At 39.4% G+C, this 15004-nt stretch overlaps 1 protein-coding gene across 9 annotated transcripts in view; it reads left to right on the top strand.

Annotated features, from left to right (window-relative positions):
- The first annotated feature begins 86 nt into the window (after nucleotides 1-86).
- Nucleotides 87-15004, top strand: part of tut4.S (terminal uridylyl transferase 4 S homeolog) — a 70421-nt gene continuing 55503 nt past the window's right edge. For 8 of the 9 annotated variants that reach the window (XR_005960971.1, XM_041561482.1, XM_041561480.1 and 5 more), the window contains exon 1: nucleotides 87-225. The gene's annotated coding sequence lies outside the window, so the exon portion shown is untranslated. Of the gene's footprint in view, nucleotides 226-253; nucleotides 325-15004 lie in introns of those variants that run through there. The other variant, XM_041561479.1, reaches the window with a different exon arrangement.

Raw genomic sequence — 15004 nt, 5'->3', positions numbered from 1 at the left:
CCCCTCTCCTTTTTTCTGTCACAGAAACAGCCCCTCCCCCGGCCCCTCAATGCAGTTCGCAGCGGACATGGCGGCTGTGTGAAATGTGTGTGTTCAGGGCCTGCACAGCAGCAGGAGGACCTTCCTTGAGATGGACATTCTGCATCGAATGGGGGATTAGGGCCCCTCGCCGGGGCAGCGAATTCTCACGCCGCTTTTCCACAACCTGTTAATCCCTTGCGTCTGGTACGTGACTCCCCCTTTTTCTCTGTCTCTTGGCCCGGAGTTGTCTGTGTGGCAGGAGAGAGGATCTGCGGGCTCCCGGACTGTTACCAGCACAAGGGGGTGTGTCAGAGCCTGTACTATATGTATATATAATGCTCGCCGTTATGTTTAACGTGTCAGGTTAGGTTGTGCACTAAGTGATAATGGAGAATATGTTTTGTATTTAATGTGTTTGCTTACACCTATTGACTGGGTTATTCGTTTGTTTACATTCTGTGTGATGTCACGTTGTTTACATCCTGTGGGACTTCACACCGCATATTTCCAGTGTTTGCTGTTTTTATTTACATTCTCTGCTACATGACGTCAGATGGACCTTCTCCGCCCCTATAATGTTTATTGCACATTTCTTTCACTCACTGGCACTTGCTGAAGGTTGTATTTCAGTCCTCAGCAGCTGCAACAGACTGTCCATTCTTGTGTTTGTTTACAGTGCTCCTGTGACTCCAGTTAGCAATTGGACAGCTTGGCCTCCGTGCTGGCAATCTCGACTCCGCTTGTGTACATGATTTATATTTTGATGTTTTTTACAGATATGCTTTATGATGCCTCTTGTTTTTAGCATTATATTTTTGGACTGAAAAGCTAACAATTTAGTTCATGTTTCAAATAATAAGGTTGATGTTTAACGCATTTTTGTCTAATAATTTAACCTTTTAAGTGCCAGCAGAATTTCACATTTTGGTTACGCGAAATGCCAGCCGTTTTTGAAACATTTTGTGCTCTCTCACTTTAGGGGCATTTTCTGAGGGGAAACCTATAGTTTACCTAGGAAAACTATACATTGTTTTTTTCGGTAGAAACTGAGCTTTCTAAATCTGCCTGAGTTTTCATGTATTTCCACCTGTGCAAAAAAATTTATACTGATAAATACCAAAAAAAAAAGAAAAATTACCATTTTTCATCGTATATCAATTTATACCAGAAAAATATTTCATTTTAGGGATGAAAATCCAACTGATTTGGAAAGCCTTATGTCTCTCGAACGTGCCAATACCAGATATGTATAGTTTTAGGGAGATTTAAGACTTCTGTACCTCAAAAACTCCCGGCAGTATATTAACGAATTTTGAAAGCACTAAGGCAGAAAACGGCATGCTTTAGATTCCAAGGCAAAAAATCCTGAAACCGTAGGTTTACCCCAGAAAACCATACATTTTTGAAAAGTACACATTCTGCCGATTACAAAATGGGTAACTATGTCTCTCTACTCCCAACTACCAAACATAAAAGCTTGTCTGAACATAGCGGTTTTTCATAAAAAAATTCAAAATTCTGAAAAATCATTTCAAAAGTTTTATTTTGCTGCTCCGCATATCCCAAACTATATTAGGTACCAAGAAAAAGCACCTGCAATATGATTGCCAGGGGTCCACTGAACAGTTTGATACCCATTATGCATAGGTTTACCAAAGTATCTGGCATTTAGAGACACCAATATGAAGTTAGCACATCCAAATTGTTCAGGACTTTACTTCAGCTACCGAGAAATCAACACATTGACTGCATTTTTTGTGGGGTAAAAACACAGAAATATATGTTTACCCCCCAAAACCCATATATTTTTGGAAAGTACACATTCTACTGAAGCTAAAATGGGTACCCATGCCTTTCTGCTCCAAACTACTGAGTCGCAAGGCTTTCCTAAAATTGTCGGTTTTGGTGAAATATCTGAAAATTGCCTCAAACCTTCAGCTTCCCAGCACCATATCGCCCATGTATCATTACGTACTAAGAAAAAGCACCCTAAATATGATTGCCAGGGTTCCTCTGAACATTTTGGTAGTCATTGTTCATAAGTTTACCAAAGTATCTGGCATTTAGAGGCCCCAAAATGAAGTTAGCGCATACAAACAGTCCCATGGGTAACTTCAGCAAATGAAAGATCAACACATTGACTGCATTTTTGTGGGGTAAAAACACAGAAATATATGTTTACTCCCCAAAACCCATATATTTTTGGAAAGTACACATTCTACCGAATCTAAAATGGGTACCCATGCCTTTCTGTTCCAAACTACTGAGTCGCAAGGCTTTCCCACAATTGTCGGTTTTGGTGAAATATCTGAAAAATTGCCTCAAAGCTTCAACTTCTCAGCACCATATCACCCATGTATCGTTACGCACCAAGAAAAAGCACCCTAAATATGATTGCCAGGGTTCCTCCAAACAGTTTGGTGGCCATTGTTCATAGGTTTACCAACGTATCTGGCATTTAGAGGCCCCAAAATGAAGTTAGCGCATACAAATAGTCTTGTGGGTAACTTCATCTAATTAAAAATCAACACATTGACTGCATTTTTGTGGGGTAAAAACACAGAAATATATGTTTACCCCCCAAAACCATATATTTTTGGAAAGTACACATTCTACTGAATCTAAAATGGGTACCCATGCCTTTCTGCTCCAAACTACTGAGTCGCAAGGCTTTCCCAAATTTGTTGGTTTTGGTGAAATATCTGAAAATTGCCTCAAAGCTTCAACTTCCCAGCACCATATCACCCATGTGTCATTACGTACTAAGAAAAAGCACCCTAAATATGATTGCCAGGGTTCCTCTGAACATTTTGGTGGCCATTGTTCATAAGTTTACCAAAGTATCTGGCATTTAGAGGCCCCAAAATGAAGTTAGCGCATACAAACAGTCCCGTGGGTAACTTCAGCTAATGAAAAATCAACACATTGACTGCATTTTTGTGGGGTAAAAACACAGAAATATATGTTTACCCCCCAAAACCCATATATTTTTGGAAAGTACACATTCTACCGAATCTAAAATGGGTACCCATGCCTTTCTGCTCCAAACTACTGAGTCGCAAGGCTTTCCCACATTTGTCGGTTTTGGTGAAATATCTGAAAATTGCCTCAAAGCTTCAACTTCTCAGCATCATATCACCCATGTATCGTTATGCACCAAGAAAAAGCACCCTAAATATGATTGCCAGGGTTCCTCCGAACAGTTTGGTGGCCATTGTTCATAGGTTTACCAAAGTAACTGGCATTTAGGGGCCCCAAAATGAAGTTAGTTCATACAAATAGTCCTGTGGGTAACTTCAGCTAATGAAAGAGCAACACATTGACTGCATTTTTGTGGGGTAAAAACACAGAAATATATGTTTACCCCCCAAACCCATACATTTTTGGAAAGTACACATTCTACAGAATCTAAAATGGGTACCCATGCCTTATTGCTCCAAACTACTGAGTCGCAAGGCTTTCCCAAAGTTGTCGGTTTTGGTGAAATATCTGAAAATTGCCTCAAAGCTTCAACTTCCCAGCACCATATCACCCATGTGTCATTACGTACTAAGAAAAAGCACCCTAAATATTATTGCCAGGGTTCCTCTGAACATTTTGGTGGCCATTGTTCATAAGTTTACCAAAGTATCTGGCATTTAGAGGCCCCGAAATGAAGTTAGCGCATACAAACAGTCCCGTGGGTAACTTCAGCTAATGAAAAATCAACACATTGACTGCATTTTTGTGGGGTAAAAACACAGAAATATACGTTTACCCCCCAAAACCCATATATTTTTGGAAAGTACACATTCTACAGAATCTAAAATGGGTACCCATGCTTTTCTGCTCCAAACTACTGAGTCGCAAGGCTTTCCCACAATTGTCGGTTTTGGTGAATTATCTGAAAATTGCCTCAAAGCTTCAACTTCCCAGCACCATATCACCCATGTGTCATTACGTACTAAGAAAAAGCACCCTAAATATGATTGCCAGGGTTCCTCTGAACATTTTGGTGGCCATTGTTCATAAGTTTACCAAAGTATCTGGCATTTAGAGGCCCCAAAATGAAGTTAGCGCATACAAACAGTCCCGTGGGTAACTTCAGCTAATGAAAAATCAACACATTGACTGCATTTTTGTGGGGTAAAAACACAGAAATATATGTTTACCCCCCAAAACCCATATATTTTTGGAAAGTACACATTCTACCGAATCTAAAATGGGTACCCATGCCTTTCTGCTCCAAACTACTGAGTCGCAAGGCTTTCCCACAATTGTCGGTTTTGGTGAAATATCTGAAAATTGCCTCAAAGCTTCAACTTCCCAGCACCATATCACCCATGTGTCATTACGTACTAAGAAAAAGCACCCTAAGATTGCCAGGGTTCCTCTGAACATTTTGGTGGCCATTGTTCATAAGTTTACCAAAGTATCTGGCATTTAGAGGCCCCAAAATGAAGTTAGCGCATACAAACAGTCCCGTGGGTAACTTCAGCTAATGAAAAATCAACACATTGACTGCATTTTTGTGGGGTAAAAACACAGAAATCTATGTTTACCCCCCAAAACCCATATATTTTTGGAAAGTACACATTCTACCGAATCTAAAATGGGTACCCATGCCTTTCTGCTCCAAACTACTGAGTCGCAAGCCTTTCCCACATTTGTCGGTTTTGGTGAAATATCTGGAAATTGCCTCAAAGCGTCAACTTTCCAGCATCGTATTGTCCATGTATCATTACCAGCATAAAGCATCCTAAAAATAAACATAGGGGTCTACTAAACAGTTTGATGCCCAATGTGCATAGATATACCAAACTATGTGGCGCACAGAGACCCCCAAATGACAACATGTATAGACATTTTCACCGCTGACGCACTGGCTGCTGCAATATAACCACCCGGTGTGTGTATTATGCGACATTAGACCACCTAACAGTACAGAGACCCCAGAAAACCATATATTTTCAGAAAGTACACATTCGGACGAATCCAATATGGGTAAATAAGTGTTTCTACTGCAAACTGCCAAACTGCAAAGCAATGCTGAACATAACGGTTTTTATCAAATTTCTGAAAATTGTCACAAAGCTTGAATTTTACCCCATTATATGCCCCACATTTCGTAACTTATCAGCATAAAACATCCTAAATATGAACGCCAGGGGTCTACTGAACACTTTGATGCCCAATATGCATAGATATACCAAACTATGTGGCGCACAGAGACCCCCAAATGACAATAGTGTATATACATTTTCACGGCTGACGCGCGCTGGCTGCTGCAATATAAGCACCTGGTGTGTGTAATATGCGACATTAGACCCCCCTAACAGTACAGAGACCCCAGAAAACCATATATTTTCAGAAAGTACACATTCTGACGGATCCAATATGAGTAAATAAGTGTTTCTACTGCAAACTGCCAAACTGCAAAGCAATACTGAACATAACGGTTTTTATCAAATTTCTGAAAATAGTCACAAAGCTTGAATTCTACCCCATTATATGCCACACATTTCGTAACTTATCAGCATAAAACATCCTAAATTTGAACGCCAGGGGTCTACTGAACACTTTGATGCCCAGTATGCATAGATATATCAAACTATGTGGCGCACAGAGACCCCCAAATGACAATAGTGTATATACATTTTCACGGCTGACGCGCTGGCTGCTGCAATATAAGCACCTGGTGTGTGTATTATGCAACATTAGACCCCCCTAACAGTACAGAGACCCCAGAAACCATATATTTTCAGAAAGTACACATTCTGACGAATCCAATATGGGTAAATAAGTGTTTATACTGCAAACTGCCAAACTGCAAAGCAATGCTGAACATAACGTTTTTTATCAAATTTCTGAAAATCGTCACAAAGCTTGAATTTTACCCCATTATATGCCACACATTTTGTAACGTATCAGCATAAAACATCCTAAATATGAATGCCAGGGGTCTACTGAACACTTTGATGCCCAATATGCATAGATATACCAAACTATGTGGCGCACAGAGACCCCCAAATGACAATAGTGTATATACATTTTCAAGGATGACGCGCTGGCTGCTGCAATATGAGCACCTGGTGTGTGTATTATGCGACATTAGACCCCCCTAACAGTACAGAGACCCCAGAAAACCATATATTTTCAGAAAGTACACATTCTGACGAATCCAATATGGGTAAATAAGTGTTTCTAGTGCAAACTGCCAAACTGCAAATCAATGCTGAACGTAACGGTTTTTATCAAATTTCTGAAAATCGTCACAAAGCTTGAATTTTACCCCATTATATGCCCCACATTTCGTAACTTATCAGCATAAAACATCCTAAATATGAACGCCAGGGGTCTACTGAACACTTTGATGCCCAATACGCATAGATATACCAAACTATGTGGCACACAGAGACCACCAAATGACAATAGTGTATATACATTTTCACGGCTGACGCGCTGGCTGCTGCAATATAAGCACCTGGTGTGTGTATTATGCGACATTAGACCCCCCTAACAGTACAGAGACCCCAGAAAACCATATATTTTCAGAAAGTACACATTCTGACGAATCCAATATGGGTAAATATGTGTTTCTACTGCAAACTGGCAAACTGCAAAGCAATGCTGAACATAACGGTTTTTATCAAATTTCTGAAAATTGGCAGAAAGCTTGACTTTTACCCCATTATATGCCCCACATTTCGTAACGTATCAGCATAAAACATCCTAAATATGAACACCTGGTGTCTACTGAACACTTTGATGCCCAATATGCATAGATATACCAAACTATGTGGTGCACAGAGACCCCCAAATGGATATATAGTATATAAAATTTACAAGGCAAAACAAAATAAGGCAGTAAAGAGTGAAATGCAAAAAAATCCAATAAAACCACAAAAATCAATGTTTTTTTTTCCAGACTAGTGTTATCGGCCGTCAGAATCACAGTTTGAATATTTTAGCTGGGCCAAACAGGTTCTACGGCTAGAAACAAGTGAACACAACATATGCAGAGCTGAAAATGCAATAAAATGGCTAAAAATTCAATAAAATGGCTAAAAATGCACCAAAATACCCAAAATTGCAATATAATCACCGAAATAACATACAAAAGGTATTGCACAGTACGGTTAGCGAATACGCTATTCGTAATGGCAATAAAACATTTTTTTCAGCCAAAAAAAGAGACGATGCGATAAGAAAAAAAAAAAAAAGCCACAATGCCATGTATGTGCGTGTGCGTGTGTACAAATGGTAAATTACATGTTATGTGTGCGTGTGTGCGTGTGCACATGTGTGTAAGTGCAGTGAGTGTAAGTGACCCCCCCCAATCCCCAAAAATGTATGTGTAAGTGTGTGTAAGTGTGAATCTAAGTGTGTATTACTGTAATAAGTGTGTGTTGGTGTGTTTGTGTGTGTAATTGTTGCACTAACCTGAAAAAATCGCTGAAGACTGTTGCAGGCGATCAGGAAGAGCCCCTGGAAGACATCTGCCTCGTGGTTCCTGTCTGTGTGCTGTGGGGGCGGAGATCGACGATCCGGTGCAGGCTGCAGCAGCAGGACACGTAAGTAACACGTGCCTGCTGCTGTTTTTGGGCCCCTGGGCGATCGCGCCCCAGGGGCCACTCGATCCCCTGCTCTGCTCGTTGCCTAGGGGCAGGGGATCGAGCAGGAACGGAGCGAGCGGCTCTAACAGCCGCTCCTCCGCTTCTGAACCCGGAAGTGCTGCAGAACGTAGAATCTACGTTCTGTGGCATTTCAAGTACCTTTGCCACAGAACGTAGATTCTACGATCTGTGGCATTTAAAGGGTTAATTAGGTGTGTGTTTATTTTTATTTATTTCTTGCATTAAAAAGAGCAAAATCGAAATCTTAAATCAAAACCACCTTCTGTCTTTAGTTCTTCTGAGCACAATTGAAACAAATCTGCAGGCAACTATTAAGCCCTCTGTATAAACAACTCCCCACCCCAGCTACAGCCATTTATTGCCCTAACAGACAGATTTTACAGCTGCTGAAAATAACTGCCCATCCATGCCCACTGGAATCATTGCATGTAACACAAAATACAGAATAAGGCATTTTCACATGATTACCGCCTCATGTAAAGTGTTTTGCATACTCAAAATCAGGTATTCTCAGGCACTTTATAAAAGCGCCCCCATCTGTCAGGGCTCTTAGGCTGTGAGATAAGTAGCAGCTTTTAATACAGCAACTTCTCAGTGGATTGCTGGTTTGTTTTGAATGCGATCATGGTATTTTGAAAAAATTATATGAGGGAAAAAAAGAACATCAATTTGAGATTGCAAATTGATTTTAGCAAATGGTGAATGCATCTATGATGACAGGCCTTAGCACTGCACATCCACCTAGGGATTGATCACTTTTAAATTATATTTTAGTTTGTAGTATGTAGAGAATGAAATTCTGAGACCGTTTTCAGGTGGGTTTTAATTTTTTATTTTTAGTGTTTTTTAGTTATTTTTATCCAGTAGCTCTCCAGTTTCAACAGTCTGGGTGCTAGGGTTCTAAATTACCCTAGCAGCCTTGCATTGCTATGAATAAGAGACTGGAATATGTATAGTAGAGGGCCTGAATAGAAAGATGAGTAGTAAAAATAGCAATAACTATAAATTTGTAGCCTTACAGAGCCCACTGTGACTCCTTCAGTTACACTGAGTAGGAGAAACAATAACCTGTCTAAAAACAGTTCCATCATGAAGTGCTGGCTCTTTCATAGTTACATAGTAACATAGTTAAATCGGGTTCAAAAAGACAAAGTCCATCAAGTCCAACCCCTCCAAATGAAAACCCAGCATCCATACACACACCCCTCCCTACTTTCACACAAATTATATATACCCATACCTATACTAATTATAGAGTTTAGTATCACAAAAACCTTTGATATTCTGTCTGTCCAAAAAATCATCCAAGCCATTCTTAAAGGCATTAACTGAATCAGCCATCACAACATCACCTGGCAGTGCATTCCACAACCTCACTGTCCTGACTGTGAAGAACCCCCTATGTTGCTTCAAATGAAAGTTCTTTTCTTCTAGTCTGAAGGTTTGGCCTCTGGTACGGTGATCCTCTTTATGGGTAAAACGTTCCCCTGCTATTTGTCTATAATGTCCTCTAATGTACTTGCAACGTATAATCATGTCCCCTCGCAAGCACCTTTTTTCCCAGAGAAAATAACTCCAACCTTGACAGTCTACCCTCATAGTTTAAGTCTTCCACGCCTCTAACCAGTTTAGTTGCATGTCTCTGCACTCTCTCCAGCTCATTTATATCCCTCTGCCACAGAATGACACTGCCCAGAATTAGACAACTTGTTATCTACAAAACCCCCTAGATCCTTCTCATTTAAGGAAACTCCCAACACACTGCCATTTAGTGTATAACTTGCATTTATATTATTTTTGCCAAAGTGCATAACCTTGCATTTATCAACATTGAACCTCATTTTCCAGTTTGCTCCCTGTTTTCCAACAAATCACTCTGCAAAGTGGCAGCATCTTGCATGGAACCTATAGTTCTGCACAATTTAGTATCATCTGCAAAAAAAGAACCAGTACTTTCAATGCCCACCTCCAGGTCATTAAATAAGTTGAAAAGCAAGGGACCTAGTACAGAGCCCTGTGGTACTCCACTAACAACACTGGTCCAATTAGAAAATGTTCCATTTACCACCACTCTTTGTAGTTTATCTTTTAGCCAGTTCTCTATGCAGGTACAAATACTATGTTCCAGGCCAACATTCCTTAATTTAACCAGTAACCTTTTGTGTGGCACTGTATCAAATGCTTTAGCAAAGTCTAAGTAAATCACATCCACTGCCATCCCAGAATCGAGGTCCCTTCTTACCTTCTCATAAAAAGAAATTAAGTTAGTCTGGCAAGATCAATTAAGCATAAAACCATGCTGGCATACACTCATAGTATTATGATTTGCTATAAAGTCCAGTATCTTATCCTTTAATAACCCTTCAAAAAGCTTTCCTACCACTGACGTTAGACTAACTGGCCTATAATTTTGAGGCTGAGAACAGGATTCTTTTTTGAATAGAGGCACCACATTAGCAATTTGCCAGTCTCTCGGCACTATGCCAGACCTCAATGAATCCTGAAAAATTAAGTAAAGAGGTTTGGCAATCACAGAGCTAAGCTCACTAAGTACCCTAGGATGAATACCATCTGGCCCTGGACCTTTGTTAATCTTAACATGTTCTAGTCTCTTTTGAATTTCCTCATGTGTGAACCATGCATCATTAGTTGTATTACTAGAATTGGGACTATTAAGAAGAAAACCTTCACGTACTGGTTCCTCATTTGTGTAGACAGATGAAAAATATGAATTCAGAATCTGCGCTTTTATTTTGTTTTCATCAACCAGCTGACCCCCCTCTGAAACTAAAGGTCCCACCTCTTCCTGCTTCATTTAAAGCACATGATCAGGCAAAATTACCTGACATGGATGCCTACACACCAATGTTGCAACTAAAAAAAAATGCATTTGTTGGATCAGGAATTAAATTATATATGGTAGAGTAAATTGTTTGCAAAAACAGTGCAATTTAGACACAAACTACACAATAAAAATCATGACTCCCTGTAAAAGGTGAACAATTACTTTAATTGTTCCATTCATAAGTTTATACAGCCTTGACTAGCCTCCTCAAGTGTAAATAATGGCAGAAAGAGAAGATAATTCTAACATTACAGAGATTATCACAAATAAGTACAAAAAAATAAATAAAATGAAACCCCAGGTATATACACACCAATTTCCCATCTCATGTATTTCTGACTTTGCGTGACTGTACAGTATATGGCTCATTATTTTAGTTTTGCATAATGTTTTGTGCTGGAATATAAACTGGATTCAGTTTAACAAAGCTGTAGGTCTTCCGAAACCTTCTTGAAATCTTTGTTATAATGCGTGTACTATATATAGAGCACTTAAAAATCCATCTACTTGGTTCTGCAGACACAAACGTTTGTTAACAGCAGGCAAAAGTGATTTGCTTTTTTCTTTATTTACAATACAGTAGTTTCCCCTAGATTTCAAAATCTTTGATTGTGTTGCAGAATTGTATGCCTACTGCTAGATAATAGGTAAGCTTTATTCTTGGCTCACATTTTTATGTTGCAGTAAAATGTGTACTTTGCATTGGTGTCATGTGGTTGTTCGCCCACATGTTTTTCCATTTGCCTTTATTCATTTGGCACAAAATAATAGATGCAGGCTAACAATGGAACCCTGGGCTTATTGAGTGCTGAAAAACAGGTCTTAATTGTTCATATAGTATTCCGAATATTGGTAGCTATAATTTTGTTTTAGAAGAAGAGCTTCCTGATCTGAAAGTCAAAACAGCAACACAGAACAGAAATTCTAACTACAGTGACCGTACTCTACCAACTTTTTTACCATACTATTTTCCTCGTCACATTTCAATGTTACATACAAATAATAATACACATATAAAGATGTCTTCAAGAAATGGAAAGTTTCGGCAGATATGTTATGATGTATGAGAACTGTGTATGTGTGTTCTAGAATATATAACCTAGAATCTAGATCATAGCTAGGCACCCTGCAATTAAATGCACAATTGACTGCTTTCATACAGATTTGTTTTGGGAAATAATATGCTATTTATCATAAACTTCTTCTTCGGCTTATTAAAAGTAGTATATAAAGGCCTACAGTTTCAGATTCGGTCAGGTTGCATATAATTTGTATCACGAGTGGCCAGTGCCTGTTGAAGGTTCCTGTGTATGTAACTAAAGGTGGCCATAGACGTAGAGATCCGCTCGTATGGCGATGTCTCCAAACGAGCGGATCTCTCCCCAATATGTCCACATTAAAGTGGGTGATATCGGGCTGATCCGATCGCGGGCCCTAGGGCCCAACGATCAGATCATAATGCATCTGATATGGGCGGTCGAATCGCGGGACCGCATAAACGCACAGATGCGGTCGCAATCCAACGGGATTTTTTAACCTGCCCGACCGAGATCTGCCCGACTTTCGGCCAGATATCGATCAGAAAATCCAGTCGGATGGCCCCACACACGAGCCAATAAGTTGCCGACTCTGCATCTTTGATTGGCCCCTGTATGAGGGCCTTTACAATTAGATATTATCCACCAGTGTAAATAGTGTTTAAATTTAGCAAGCGAAACAGATATAATAAATAATGTGCACTGAAGAGTCTTCTATTGTAAAAGGTACTGTTGTATATGTACACTTAGGGGCAGATTTATTAAGGGTTGAAATGAAAATTCAAATTTTCTAATTTTTTTATGATGAAAACTTTTCAAATTTTTTTATGATCAAAACTGTCATTCAACTAGGGAATTATTAAAATTTGATTCACGTTTTTTAAAAAATTTTATTTTCAAGATTTATCATACTCTGGCCCTTAAAGAATTCAAATTCAACTATTTGCCACCAAAAACCTGCCGAATTGCCAATGGGCGAGGTCCAGGGATCAATTTGATGCTGTTTACAGCCTTCCTGATATTCAAGTTTTTTACTGAGAAAAAACTTGATTCGAGTTTGATCTAATTCAATTAGAATTCAATTTGAAATTTCAGGTTTCTATTTTAAGAATAAATTTTGATCAGTTAAATAGTTTTTAAAAACTCACGTATTGAAAATTCGATCTTTGATAAATGTGCCTCTCTATCAGAACTGAAAAAAATATATATATTTTCCTTAAGAAAAAAACTATATATTGTAATTGCAGATAAGATCAGTAGGGCCATTATCCTACATTCTGTACATAGAGCAGTTTTCATCTCTTTAGTGGATCCCAACTATACCATGTTTGCTCTTTAATGACAAAATAGATGCCAAATACACCACCTACTGTATTTTTAGGTTTAGAGGGTTTTTAATGGTGTGTGAAATTGTTGTATAGCATGCTGTTTGCTGCTGTTTTTCCATTACTTTTTTTGTTTTTAGCAAGGTGCTTTTCCACACTAGAAATGCAGGTGGATGCCATTATAGCAGTGGCTGTCAAAGCTTTTTTTTCTCACTCTGAGGTCCAACATTTAGACGGGAATCCCATTAAAGGTCATGTAATGTCTTTTTTGGGAGGAGGGGGTGGGGCTCCAATATGAAATAGGAGAAAAACTGCATTTTATTTGCTGCACTTGGATCTCCTGGGGTGGCTCACCTTTCATTTAACTTTTAGTATGTTATTAAATGGTTAATTCTTAACAACTTTTCAATTGGCCTTCATTTTTTCTTTTTAATAGTTTTTGAATTATCTGCCTGCCACTGACCCCATCTAAAAACAAATGGTTTGTGTGGGGGTTGTTGCAAATTACTGTAGCAACCATGCATTAGACAGATGAGTAATAAAAAGAAGCAATAACAATAAACTTGTAGCTTCACAGAGCATTTGTTTCTATTTGAAAGCTGGAAAGAGTCCAAAGAAAAAGGCAAATAATTAAACTATAAATAACGAAGACCGATTGAAAAGTTGCTTAGAATTGATCATCAACATATTAAAACTTAGTATGTAAATTAAAGGTGAACCGCCACTCTACCACCTCAGTTTGGAAATTACTGCCTTAAAGGGGACCTGTCACCCAAAAAAATATTCAAAATCCTATTTTATCACATTAGTCAAGCAAACTTTGAACTTTAATGACACTATATACTGTAAACTATTTAAATCTTGTTTCCTTCAGTCTGGGAATACATAATTATAGCAAGCAGGCAGGAGCCATTTTATGGACAATGTTATTAAGGCAAGCCTTGCATCAGAATGTTGTTTGTGCACCAGAATGGGGGACCTGGGGGACCCATCCCCATGCCCTGACTACACAATTAAATAGTGAAGAGAACGGGGGAATGTGGGGATAGCAGTGACATCTAGGAAGTGCTAAATGGAAAGTGAAAGTAATTGTCTGCCCCGTCTCTATGCCTAAGGCATAGAGAAGGGACAGAGAGTATTTGATTGACAGCTGAGATTTTTAAATGAGCTTACAACAGCTATGGATGCTTTAAAAAAAAATAGAAATCGGATTTCATGTTTAATATGAAAAGGACTTTTCTTACACAGCTTTTTGTGTCTGGGTGACAGGTCCCCTTTAAGGCCCCCATACACGACCCGATAAAAGCTGGCCGAACGTCAGGCAGATCTCGATCTCGCAGGTTAAAAAATCCCGTCGGATCGCGGCCACATCTGTGCGTCTATGCGATCCGACAGCCTATATCGGATCCATTATGATATCCATATCACTCACTTCAATGTGGGCATATCGGGGAGAGATCCGCCGTTTGGCGATCTCTACTTCTATGGCCACTTTTAGGCTGAGGACCCACGGAGTGTTGGCTCCGCTGCTCACAGACTGTTTTTTTTTTTTATACACCAGCTCCATTAATCTGCCGTCTTTCCTATTTTCAGGTCTACCTCCGTTCCACTGTATGTACCTGCAGCTCAATGGAGCTGGAGAAGGGAGCACAAAAAAATCCCACAGGCTGAGAAGAGCAGAACTAAAGGCCCCCATACACGGGCCAATAAAAGCTGCCGACAGACAGAGTCGACAGCTTATTGGCCCGTGTGTGGGGCCATCCACCAGGCTTCAGCGATCGATATCTGGTTGAAAGTCTGCCAGATCACAATCAGGCAGGTTAAAAAAAATCCTGTCTGGTCGGGGCCGCATCTATGTGTGTATGCTGTCCCGCAATCCGACCCCCTGTATCAGATCCATTATGATCCCAGCGTTGGGACCTACAACGACACATTGATATGCTTTGTAAAAAAAATAACGCATAACCACAACACCGTCTCCTTCCCTTACTTAAAAGCAATGCGCAATACAGCATAGTTCTTTTTTTATTACATAAAACGCTGTCCTCATATCAGAAAATAACCTTTGCGCATTAGAACCAGTGATTTCCTTCATGTTTTTCAACTTTGCAGACAAAAAGTTGCCTACATCAGTTTCTTTGTGTAAGGTTTTCTTTTTTC

The sequence above is a fragment of the Xenopus laevis genome, chromosome 4S (assembly GCF_017654675.1).
Source record: "Xenopus laevis strain J_2021 chromosome 4S, Xenopus_laevis_v10.1, whole genome shotgun sequence".
Taxonomy (NCBI): Eukaryota; Metazoa; Chordata; class Amphibia; order Anura; family Pipidae; genus Xenopus; species Xenopus laevis.
The sequence above is the reverse complement of the archived record's forward strand: the minus strand, read 5'-3'. Positions and strand labels throughout refer to the sequence as shown.